Here is a 13298-nt window from a genome sequence, read left to right as displayed (position 1 = left end):
ACGAGCGCCTCCTTATAAGAGGCCAAACCCCTCATTTAACCGCTATGTCTTTCTTGGCACTCTGTCAAAGTGTGCTCTAATTCACTGCTTCTTTTGACCTTCCAATTGGCATTTACAGAGGAAATCTACCTGCACAAAAGGCTTTGTCACAGTGGTTAATGAGCACATAGTGAAGGACAACCTGATCATTAAGCCTTTGGACCTAAGCATGTAGATAATGGCACCCATTGATGTGGGAGAGATAATGGTGGGGGCTATATGTGGTGTGGTTTTATGCTTTCTACCTTACAGTAGCACAGTAGCCGTCAGCTGTATATAAATAGTGAGTTGTGAATATTCATGCTGCGCTGGGGAGGGTGGCATTAAGGTTAACAAGTTATTTTTTACCAAAAAAAAATAAAGTAAGAAGAGAAGAAGTGAGCTGACATCATAAGGCAATTTGTAGTCTGCAGAGGTTATTATGAATAAAATGTGTTGACTGATGTTTTGCGGGCTATCATTAGGGACAGCGTTGGAGTGAATTACAGTTACCATCCTCAAGTGAAAAACTTATTACACTGACATCATGCTGCAGCTCTGTAATGATGGACATCTCCCAAATCTATTAATATTTCTTATTGTTGCCCCTGCTCTTCCTCGCTTTCGCGGTTTTACCCCTCAGAGAGTGTGTTGCACGTTGTTGTGCTTCTTCAAAAACAGCCTGGCCTCTCTCATGGGGAAAATACACTGGATCATGCAGAAGGAAATGCAATTACCGCCTCCCAGCAGACTCTTAATCACTGAGCCCTGATGTTAAAAGTTAGCCTCTTTTAATGTGTTGAATTTCAAAGACACAACACAAATCATTTGATTTACTCACTCCCATCTTCACAGGATGTAAATAAGCTTATTAAGCAGCCATTTTTAATGTGGGCATCTCATGACCTCAAGAGTAGCTACTGACTTTATTCAAATAGAATCTCTAAAGATAGACCAGTGAAATGAATATATTTACAGTGGATGTGTTTATTTAAACCTGAAAAAATGTGCTGGTGTAGAAGATCTGGATGGCAGTTTGGTTATCTCTGTGTGCGTGAACCCTGTTCCCCTTTTTGTGCATCAAATACGACAGCTTGGTCCATGGCTGTCAGTGGCTGATTCTGATGCACCCTTTAGCATCTGTATGAGTTGTTCAAAGTCAATAATGGGCAGGGTGTAGTGGCAGTGGATCAGTCAAATAAGTGATGAACTTTCACCCAAGAGATAGTTGTTTGTGTCCTGTGTGAGTGTTTAACATAGTTATTGTCATGTAACATACATTATTTCACACAGTTGTTAACTTAACCTATTGTATCACAAACTGATTTTTTTTTTTTACTTTTAAAAGTAACTTTTTTTCACATAAATTGACAGCAATGGCGAAGCACTTATGACAGTGCATTGTAATAGTTGCCCAGTTGAAAAGAACCAAGAAATACAAAACATAGAAACTATACAGAAAACATAACAATGGTCAAGTGGTCATATTTCACTCATTACAGTCAAGATTACAAACTCGCCCTCTACGTCAGAAACAAAATAAAGATAATAAAGATAAAAAATGGTTAAATAGGATTTTATTCAGGGATAGCTGGGAAGGTAATTTTCTCTGCATGAGCAAAAAGCATTCACATGCAGGTGTCTGATTACATTTTTCATATATTTTTCATAAGTCTTCAAAAACTTAACTTTCGTCCAATGAGTTTGTTGAACAATTTTACATCAAGCAGTTTTGTTGTCTAAACCTAAAGTAGTTTTGGTGATGAAACCTAAGTTTCCCCTAAGCCTCCAAAACTGATGCTAAATGGGTGCTTAGAGCGACATAATTTGAAGCGCAGGACGATCAAGCTGCTGTATTTGCAACACATTTGATCCCAAGTCGTTACATGCTGCAGCTTTGTCAGTGTACTTCTGTGTTAACATATTACACTCTACGTATCTTTGTGCATCGTCTGCCGCAAAAAGTGGCTTTTGGTGTCAGGATCTTATGCTAAAGTCACTGCAAAAGTGGCTGTATTTGAGGATTTCAGAATGAGAATAGGCTGGTATTTGATGAGTTGGGAGTAAGAGGTATGTGTGTGTGTTTGTGTGTAAGAATTGCACCTAAATAATACCACTTCCTCGAACACAGCACTTAGAACTAGTTAACTTTAGGGTTTAATGTTGACGCAACATATTCCTGAAGGCACAGTTGTTTGCAATATGTCATATCTGTTACTATGCATAAAGTATGTGCAGTGCATTTAACGTATATGCAGAATCAATATGTTTCAAGTCCAGTACCTCCTAATTGCACAACTGACTAATAAAGCCCTCTTCTGGAGCTCAACTGGGAATCAAATACCCAATTAAAGCCTTTCCCCTTAGGCCCTGCTCTAGTAGAAGTGAGCAAAAAAGAGGAAGTAGAAGAAGAATCACTGAAGTAGTGCATTTCATAGAAGTTTTTTGCCTTAACATAGCCTTAATAGATCCAGAGACATGAGTTGCCTAGGGCTAAGGTGTGTAGGCCGGCTCTGAAAGTGGCTTCAAGTCTCAGGTGTCTATATTTTTGAGAAGGTTCACTGTTAGAGCAGACTAGTCCATTCAGCTCTCGGTGTAACACAATCCTTCAGACTGCTCACGAACACGCATACAGACAGAGGGAGAAAGAGAGAGGCGAGACAGAGGGAGATAGACCTACATCTGTTTGCTTGGTCTAGCAGAGACACGATCACATCGGATGCCTGCAGGCTCTGTCTCCGACTCCGCTGCTCTGTTGTTCCACTTCACCCCCGAGAGACATATTCGGGGGAGATGGAGACTCTGGCAGGCGCACACTTGCACAAACACAAACACACTAAGACCACTTCTGCTGCGTCCTTTCTGGTGATAAAACAGCTGCTGCTAACCAAACCCATCTCTCACTCTCATTAATGCTATAACTTTCCGCTATTGTGCCCGTCTCTGGTGTTAACGGGACAAATTGCCAAGGCCAGGCACTCAACAGACACACACAGACACGCACACATGCACACGCACGGGTAATTAATTGGTTCCAGTGGAGCCAAGAGCTAATTTACTATCCCTCCTGCCACATTGCTTCAGATACAGTAAGACGACTCATCTCGTGGCAGCTTCCTTATGGCTCCCTCCCCATCTGTAGGTCCTTTATGTCTGTAGAAGTATATGTGGGTATGATTTTTTTTTCTGCCAAAGAGGTGGTTGTTGTTGTTTTTCAGGCATATAATTACTGAGCTGTAGGAGTTGGCAGCCTGTTGGGCTTGTTATCCTGGATGTGTTGATTGTAAGAAACATGTGGAAAGATTGATTATGGTTCACTTCTCCCCGCCTCCCTTTGGGTTTGACCGATTGGAACTTCTGACAGTGATAGGGCAGATTTTTAAAGGAAGATGATACTGCCACGGAGTTCACCAACCTTGTTAGACTTATCCAAGCAACTGATATGGCAATCAACTAGTTTTGTACTTAAAAGAATAAAATATATTGAACAGCACAAAAAAGCAGTCTGCAATAAGTGCATTTAATGTTGTAGCTGACCTAATTTCACCAGTAAGTTTGTTCCTGAAGTGTTATACACATTGAAATGGGGGAAAAAAAGACAAGACGGACAAAATAAACTAAATGAGCATGTTTCCCTGTCGAGGAAGTCCATACAAATTAGATGATTATTGACAGATTAAAGCTTAGCAAAAATCAAGCAAGATACTTTGTAAAATCTTAAAGATTTTTAACTGACTTCAAAAACTAACATTTCTATGAAGCCAAAATCTTATGTCATATTGCCAATATTTAACCATAACAATCCATCGTTCTTTAGCATATCTTATAGTGCATATGTAAAGTCTTAAACCAGCAATAAGTGATTTTTTTGGCCATTTGGGAGCATAAGCTGTTAACACAACACTGACATATTATCACATTTCATGTTGATATTCTGAACTTCTTAATAAACAGCTGGTTATTTACACATTATCATTCATTTAGAGTTGTCTTTCTGGCCTCATAGAGAATATTTCCTTGGCTTTGTTAACAGCCCTGGCATCAAGCGAAAATGTTGCCATTATACATTTCTGCAAACTAGGGATATGTATTTGTTTTATACATATCTTATCAACATTTCTCAAGTGACATAGTTCAAATTACATGAACAGTATATGAGCTGACAGTCATCAGGATGTTGAGGCAAGCGTGGATGGCATGAAACTTTGGTGAGACAGCCTCCAAGCTGCTTTTTTTTCTAAATATTCAGGTTGCTGTCATAGAGGAAGAAAGACAGTTGAAAATATTCACATTAAAGAAGCTTGAATTAGAATATTTTGGCTTTGTTTCATAAAAAGTGTTACTCCAACCAATTCATTAATTATTAAATTAGTTACCAATTAATTTAATAGTTGGCAACTCGAACAAACGACACATATCCACTGCTTGCAGAAACGTACATTGCCAACATTTATGCTGGTGTCTGAGTTGCTACCAACTGCCAGGAAAATATCTGTCTCTTAAACCAAATGCTCCACTGTGTTTACTAGGTAGAGGCTAAATTCATCTGTTTGCCATTTACGCTAGGGAGGATAGCATACAGTGGGATTTCAGAGCTTTTTGGCTGAAAACAGCTGCCTGCTATGGTCAAAAATGGTACATTAAGAGTGTTGAGAGCGAAAAACAATGAGTTAAAAGAAGTTAAAAAGCTCCTTTGTCACTATGAGCAACATCTTTCCTACCACACATAGTGATTTGATCCATTTTCAATATAAAAGTATTGATTTCAGCTGCTTTAAAGTAACAGGCATGCATAATAAAAAACTAAAAAGTACAAAATTTAGCCTGCCTCTGGAATGTAGTGGAGAACAGATATAAACCTGACATAATGTTGAAGTTCGGTCCCTGAGTGTGTGTACTTTTAAACCCTCCATCTCTGCTGTAGAAAATCCAACAGTACATACATTTGAAAGCTTTGTACAGTACAGCTTTAGTAGGCTTTATAGCAAGTATAACTAGAGAGACTGGAGCTCCCCTGCAGTGGATTCCTATCTGAAAGAGATTTCATCCATCATTCCCCAAGTCATATCCTGTCATCGCTAAAGCTGATATGATTGATTATGATATTAATAATTGGATGATTCAAAACTGCAGTATTCTGTACAGAACAAAAAAAAAGCAGTCTCCACTCACTGATCCCACATTCTCCGCTGAATGAGAGGAATTTACCCTTGGATGACTGTAATTTTCTCTTCATTTGGAGTCTGGTTAGCATCAAGGTAGTATTTCATTCATCTGTGGAGCGCGTCTGTGCCCTTTCGAAAGGATAGATCAATGAGCTGGTCCTGTATTTAGTAGTCACCCTTGATATTGGCAGAGCAGTGAGTGCAATCGCTTTGCTTCTTCACCTCAGAGGTGCAGAGGGCAGGTGTGTTTGTGTGAATGGCAAGTCAGTTTTAGACTCGCGCCTGTGCACAGCTGAAGACTGTGATCGTGCAATTTTGCACCCAGTGAGACAGTCGGCTACCCGTTAGCCAAGCATGTAATTAAAGCTTTAAAAATGTCACCATTCCTCAGTGGTGGGCTTTATGCCCCTCATCGCTGCAGTCTCCAGTGAGTGTATATGTGCTGCTACGAGTTTAGTGTTTGTATTTCCTGCATGTGTGGCACGTTATTTTGCTGTGAGTCTTGAAGTGTTGTGGCCATCCTCGCACCGCTGCCTTGATCAGGCATCAGATGACACTGCTCCACTCGTGTGGATCGACCCTGCTAATACACCACACGGAGTACAAAGGCTTTGAAGTGCAAGAAATCTTTTATGCTGATGCATTACCCTGGCAGTTAAATGTTGAGAAAATGACAGAAATTTTTTCAAACATCCATGAGGGGACTGTTTTGATCATCTCCAGAGTGAAAAAGAACCTGATCCTGTGCTTGCAAATCAGTTTAGGGTTTTGGGGTCTGTGTAAATCTTCAGTGCTAGTTGTTAAGTCAAAGTCATCGATGACATTGGAACAGAAAAAGCACCCCGAAACCTTGTAGAAGTGAGCTTGTAGCAGCCTAACACTTGCTTTCCTGTCAGAGAGGTAACTTTGTAGTACCTTGCTGAGGTTGTCATGGAAATATCAACTCTCAGTGAGATGTCGTTTTGGGACAGGGGTGACAAACTCTTGGTTTCTTCTCTGAGATTTAAACCACTGAAGAGCTGCGAGGTTGTTGTGAGAATTTGCTCCTTGTGAACAGTGCTTTCTTGTCACTGAGAGCAGCTCAGACAGTAGCCTGAGGGTCTGGGCTGAGCCGCTGTCTCAACAGCCGATCGGTGCCTGGGTCGACCACAGGATTTTTTTTGAAGTTGACACTGTGCTATGTAGACATCTCTCAGCAGCAGTGGCAGCAGCACCCTGGCCATAGAGGTAGAGAGAGGGCTGGGATAATGTTAATGAAAGGTGAAAGGCAGATTGTGTGCTGTTCTATCACTATGAAGCTGATTTTTTTTCTGCTGTCTCTGCTGCATGTGGCCGTGTTTAATTTCTGATGATTATACACTCATGAAAAAAAGAGCTTTGAATATTATATGCTATTTCTGCTAGTAGATAACCCAAATCTTACACACTGGACCTTTAGAAGAATAAAAACAAAAGGTTACTTTTGGCTGAACAAATGCTTTATCATAATTAAAACTTGAGACCATTTTTTGAAAATGTAAGTATGTGTGAAAAGTCTGACAGGCATTCGGGGAGGAAAGGAGATGTGCACATGCAGGTGACATTCTCCATTTGGTTCCTTTTTTTTTCCAATACTGTAAAGAAGCAAATGTACACTGTATTATCACTGTCAGTTTTCATACCATAGCCATAAAAGCAGTGTGCCACCGAGACTTTACTGTATGCTAAATACAGTATAAAGCTACAGCCAGCAGCAGGCTAACTTAGCTTAGCAGAGAGACTAAAAATGAACATTAATTGACATATGTTGTTTTGTTTCATTAGCATAAAGACTGAAGTGTAAAAACCAACAAATCAGTGTTTTTCAGGGTGGTGTGATATGTCAAACTATTTCCATCAAAATGCAGCTGCCAGGCAAACAGCGGTAACACAATAAATTTACCAGTCCCGACCAAGGATGTACTCCTGCATATAACACTCTTTAGAGCAGCGATTTGTCGTTTTTACACTTGGGTTTTTGTATTAATGAGATAAATGAGATGTAATATGTTGATTGGTGAGCTTAAAAGGTGCTGGTAGGCAGATTTTGTCACCTTTGGATGAACCACACAAGCCATACCCCCCCGTTTCCTGTCTGTGTGCTTATATATATTAGCTGGCAGCTAATGATAGCTTAATATTTAGTGTACAGACATGAAAGTGCAAACAATACTCTCAGCTAAGTCTTGGCAAGAAAACGAAGGCATATATTTCCCAAAATGTCAAACTTTTCCTTTAAGAATAAGGCACAGTATTTAAAAGAAATGAATACAAATGAAAAGATTACACAGTGTATCTATTTTCATTGTACCCTTGTCAAAAGTCAAAAAAAGAAACCAGCCAACCTTAGAAATGATTAATTCTCTGCAATTAGGAAGTTGGCTGTGTAGGGAGCAAGTCCTGACTCTGCCTTACCTTGACCTAAATGTAGAAGTGAACCATTTTTAAAGCCTTGCTCTGTATTATAAAGGGCAATCCTGCCTGGAGTTCTGTAATGGTTTTAAGTCAAGGGTCAAATTAAAGTACATCCAGCAAGACACAGGCCACGTCATGTTGGTAATCTGTGTGTAGTGTAGTGGCGTGTGAGAGCTTTCACACGGATGTTTCTTCTTTTCAGGCATGATGTCACTTTTTTTGCCACATATTGCATGTTGTTTAAGCCTTTCTTCATCTGGAGATGTGTTGTGTAGAAACACTCACGCCGACCGCATTCAGGCACGTGGTAGTGCATCAGCATGAGTGCTAGAGGGTAAGCCGGTTGAGTAAAAATAACAGCAGGATTTGGGAAGCTCTGGAGAGTTAGGGTGGGACTCGGATGAAATTGCTGGGTGTGTTTTTGAGCAAGACAGTGGAGAGTCAGTGCATGTGTGTGTTTCTGTGGCTCTGTGTGTGTGTGTGTGTGTGTGTGTGTGTGTGTGTGTGTGTGTATGAGTGAGTGAGTGAGTGATGAACGTCCCAGATTTAACTGGACCAAAGCTATGGTTGTGGTCAGGGGAGTCATCAGGGCTGGTTAAAAAAAAAAGAAAGAAGCCTTTTCACCTCAGTACAGTATGCACAGACTTTGGTATTTTCAAGATTCATTGTGTTTTTCAGTATGTACAAAAAAAATAAAAAAATATGAAAGGTTGTGGTGTTTACAACCATTACTCAGGGGCAGAGGCGGGTGACATTTTCTTAAATTGACCCGCAAGCACTATTTACTGTAAAAGTTTCAGCAGAAGTTTTGCGGAACAACAAACTGAACAAAGTTGAGTACCTGCGATGTTTCAGTCCAGCACCAAAGAAGCTCTCCTCTGCCCCTGCTGCCGCACCCCCAGCGCCTGTGTTTCATCAGCTGTATAACTTCCCTCCATATGCTGCGAGCAGAAAATACACAGCTCTGTTTTCCCAATCTTCTACAGCAATCGCAAACCAACAACAGATTTGAATCTCAGAGCGTCATTCCAACAGGCGGAAAGTGATCCAGCATTTGTTCGATTTAATGTTTACTCCGATATAGAGCTGTCTGTGAAACATACTGGACTCGGAGTCAGATTATGTGCAGGCAAAAATATAGCATTATGGCACAGAAATATGCGTTATCGAAGAGGGATTTTTTTAAAGACTGCGAAAACCTTTCTTGGTGAAAGAGTATTCTCTTGGCTTTAAAAGTAGTGAAATTAGAAATGCCCATACATTTTGCACCAGGAAATATCAGCTGCAATGATTCTGTTGCTATTGTGCATATTCTGCTAACTGTCCTGCACTCACATAACAAAGGGAATTAACTTGCTTTTGGTTAAAGTATTACTTTACCCACAAAATGATCATTTGTATGTCGATTACTAACAACAGGTTGAGTTGAAATCGGGAAGAAAACTTTGTTTTTCTTGTGTGACTCCACAGTGAACAGAGAATCCAAAATCAAAGACGATTGTTGATGAATGGGAGTAAAAGGGTTCCGTATTTAACAAGAGCAAAACTATCCATTCACAAACTCTCACACAGCTCATGCAGTATAAGCCACGTCTCATTTACCCGGTCGTATGCTGAGAACTTCCTAAAACGTTGCTTTTTAGACCACACACGCTTGTCTAGACATGCTACTTATATATTTTGAATCATAATCAAAAATGCATGTGTTACTGAGTGGATGTCTGCGTAAATGGACTTGGATTTTGTGTGAGAGTTTATAAATGGATGTTTTGATGTAGTTTTGCTGTTGTTAAATGCGGCATGCTAAAAAAAACAAAACATTTCTTCATGAATTAATTGTAACACGAGGGGAAGAATTGACATACAAATTGACATTTTGTTGGTGAAGTTTTTCTTTAATTAAAGCGTCCGGCCCACTAGCTTTTTAACTGCCTGCGGGACTTGATATTACCAACCAATCACATAAATATTGTGCCAGTCAAATTCAGCCTGAATAAAAATTTACATACCCTGGAGAGCACTTTTATAGGGGGCACTGTGACTGCACAAAAATAATAAAACTTTAATTTCTTCTTTTTTGACCAAAGGAGTGCAAAGTAAAAACAGATAGCAAGGATATACCATTATAATTTTAAAGCAAAACATTATTTAAACTTCAGTTTGAATTGAAAATTAATTCATAGAACCAGAAGAAAACATGGCAGCATGAAAATATATAAGAATGATTACTGATAATAATAACAAAAAGAAAAATAATACAAGCTTCATAGTTTTATACAAAGACTGCAGCAAAATAATGTAGTTCAGAAAGCTTTAGAATGCGGAAAACAAAAAAAAAAATGGATGAGCAAACAGTCACTAAGTAAGGTCTGTGACAGCAGCAAAGTAGCATATATAATACATAATAACATGCTCATGCTCAATGCAGAGAAATGTCAGCAGTAGGAGGAAGCTGGAGTGTGAAATGCATTCTGGGCTGGAGGGAAAACTGAAAGAGCTCTTTACTCACCACTGTGTGTGTGTGTGTGTGTGTGTATGTGTGTGTGTGTGTGTGTATCTGTGTGTTGTGTGTCTGTCTGACAGAGAAAGAGAGAGACACAGAAAGAATGTGAAAGACTGAAGACGACAAACAGCACATGTGCACATTTGATTTGCGCATCAAAAGCCATACTGTGAACCGCAGATAAGCTTTTGAAACAAACAAGCCATCTGATCCTTTTCAATCTCACTCTTGGAGAGACACAAACATTTCGCTTCGTGCGGAATTAACCTGCCCCCCGATCCGGGGGTCGTGAAGCGGAAAGGACCCTGCTGTGCAGCAATGAGCCTTTGATGGCGATAGCATCACACTGTCATTCTCTCTGTCATCCTCTGCTGAGCCTGTGAGACACCCGGTGGACTGAGGTGGACTGAAAGCATAAATAGTGAAGGAAAAGGTCAATGGCGGGTAGAGACAGAAAGGGGTAGGGGATGGATAACGGTGGAGGAAATCCGAGAGGTGGCTGTGGAAAGAAAATCCTCATGACAACCTGAGGAGAAGAAAAGTCAGTCAGTCGGCCACTCGGCCTGTCAATCATGTTGTGTTTTACGCAGCAGTCATTCACTCATTCAGGCATCTCATCAGTCTCTCTGTCAGTCACCTAGTTCCTTATTTTGTCAGACTGTCTGTCATTCAGTTCAACATCCTGACTGTCACACGGTCATCTAGTTTGTCGGTCAGTTGTTCATTCGGCCACACAATCAGCAAGTTGGGAAGTCGTGCTCAGACTTCATAGTAATCATTTTAATCTTTCATCAATCAGAAACTTAGTTCAGCCACAGACTAATCACTCAGTCTCTGCTGTCCTTTTCCAACACACAGGCAGCAAAGCAACGAGCAAACATCTCTGTCATTTCTGTGTGTGCTTTGGTCTAAAGCATAAGATGCCAAAATCACAGATACCAATTGGCAGACAGAGACTCAGAACAACAAACAAAAACTGGCAATAACCCATCTGATAGACAGAGTGATAAACAGGCAAACACCCAGTCAATCGCATCCAAACACACACACACACACACACACATATAAGCGCTCTGCCTGACAAACATACAGCTTTATGAAGCAGCCCTGCAGTGTCTTTGTGTGTTGTGGTCTAAAGCAAAGTCTGGGTTGATTTTACTGGTGTCTGGCCGGAGAGAGAGAAGTGAGCATCTATCAGCACTGTGTTGTGACCTCGAACTCACACTCCCCTGACTGTGTTTGGACAGATGGATCATCACTGCACCACTCACATTTGACAAACGTGCTTGAATGTGAGCCTGTATGCGTGTGCATGTATCTGTGCATGTATGTGTCAGCGTGATGGGTACAAAGCCGGCGTTTATTTGGGAGCGTATTCATTATGTATAGTGTAATTCAACCATCATGAAGTCCCCCTCAGACAAAATCAATACTGCTGTTAATATGATCCTCTCTCCACTCGTTACTGCAGGAAGACTTCAATTGATTAGTTAGCTGACACCTCAGCTCCCACAATGCAAAGATGCAGAGACTTGTGTGTGTGTGCGTGCGCTTGCGTGTGTGTGTGTGTGTGATACTGTCTATACGCAGCTGAATGTGCCGTTATATAACTTTCCAAAACTAAGAAGCAAACAGCTATTGACTGTCTGAGCATATCCATTATTCTGCTTGATACCTTTTACAGCAAGTAGACTTTGCATCTGCATTATTCTTCTTCTGCTTTTTGGGAGGTTGATATTTAATATGTTGTCTGTAATTGCAGGTTTTTAGGGGATATTAGATTATGAAAATTGAACAAACCTGATATTTCAGTGGTTAATATTTAAATGAATAAGACGAGTCTCAAATATTCTTGCATGTGAGGAGTTACACGACGAGGATGTTGATGAACATGACAGAGTTGCACAGATCATTAGAGAAGCGGTGTAATTAATTTTGACCATTAAGACTAACTCAATGCATCACTGGATCACTTGAAGAGGGGGAAAGGGAGAAATGCTTTGAGATTTCGGATATTCTCATTAATAAGTTATGTTCATCATTAGGAGATGAAAGATGTTTAGTCTTTGTTTTGAACTCTAAAGTTGAAAAAGTTTTTAAAAATTCAACCATTTTACCTGTTAGTGGAAGGTAGTGATTACAGTAATTATTTTTGTTTAAAATCCAAAAGATTTCAAAGATGTAATAATGTTTTGTAGGTCTTGTCTTTAAGGCAATGTATATTTATGTTGTAAAGTCAGTGATCAACTAAAGGGAGCAGACAAAACCTCAGACATCACCCTCATAAAGTCAAGATAGCCAAAAACATGTAGGTAACAAAACATATTGATGAAGGACTTGACTTTGTTCTAACAACCTATTGTTACTCCCATGTCACCAAATACCAACACTATATCACACCCCTCAGTGTCTGATGGCAATACACAAGGCTCCCTGTAGCGTCTGTATGTGACGCACTTCGCTTGTAAACCCATCTGTGGCAACACCGGACACTCAGAGCAACTGATGTAGTATAAAGAACAAGAAAGTCAACAAAAGGAGTAGTACAGGGTGTATGGATGGATCAAACAAACACAGGACTATGACCTAGGAGAATGCTGTTTGTCTCCTGTCTAAAAACATAAGTCATCAATGAGCTATTTGAACTACATAAGTCAAGTGATTATGCAGTGGAGGATAACTTACCTTAAAACCATACTTAAGTAAAAGAACAGTGTATTACCAGAAAATGATTTTTGAAAAAGTCGCCTATTAGAATATTACCTCAGTAAAAGTCTTAAAATATCTGTTATTTGCTACACTTAAAAATCAAAAGTATTTTTATGATATTAAATGTACTTGAGTTTTGAAATTGAAAGTAAAAGTATATGACGCTAAAAAAGATGTATGTTTCTTTGTAACATACACCACCTTAAGAATGGCAAGTAAATTACACTTGAAGAAAAACAAGGTCCTCGTCACAACTTGCACAACTTTCACAGCAAAATCCAGTTTTTCCCTTCCCTCTCATTCCTTCATTCACCCATATGTCCCCTCCTTCCTTCCTAATTACTTCCCTATTTTGAAGTAAGTAACTAAATGGCTTAGGAGAAATGTAGTGGAGTAAAAGTGAAAGATTACAGAAATAGAAAAACTCATGTAGCGTACACAAGTACTGTAACTAAGTATAAATAACTTTG

General features: G+C 39.8%; 1 protein-coding gene across 3 annotated transcripts in view; it reads left to right on the top strand.

Annotated features, from left to right (window-relative positions):
- The window catches only part of sema5a (sema domain, seven thrombospondin repeats (type 1 and type 1-like), transmembrane domain (TM) and short cytoplasmic domain, (semaphorin) 5A), a 146606-nt gene that overhangs the window by 20895 nt on the left and 112413 nt on the right, over nt 1-13298 (top strand). The gene's annotated exons all lie outside the window — the stretch shown is intronic.

This window comes from Plectropomus leopardus, chromosome 21 (assembly GCF_008729295.1).
Source record: "Plectropomus leopardus isolate mb chromosome 21, YSFRI_Pleo_2.0, whole genome shotgun sequence".
NCBI classification, from domain to species: Eukaryota; Metazoa; Chordata; class Actinopteri; order Perciformes; family Serranidae; genus Plectropomus; species Plectropomus leopardus.
The sequence above is the reverse complement of the archived record's forward strand: the minus strand, read 5'-3'. Positions and strand labels throughout refer to the sequence as shown.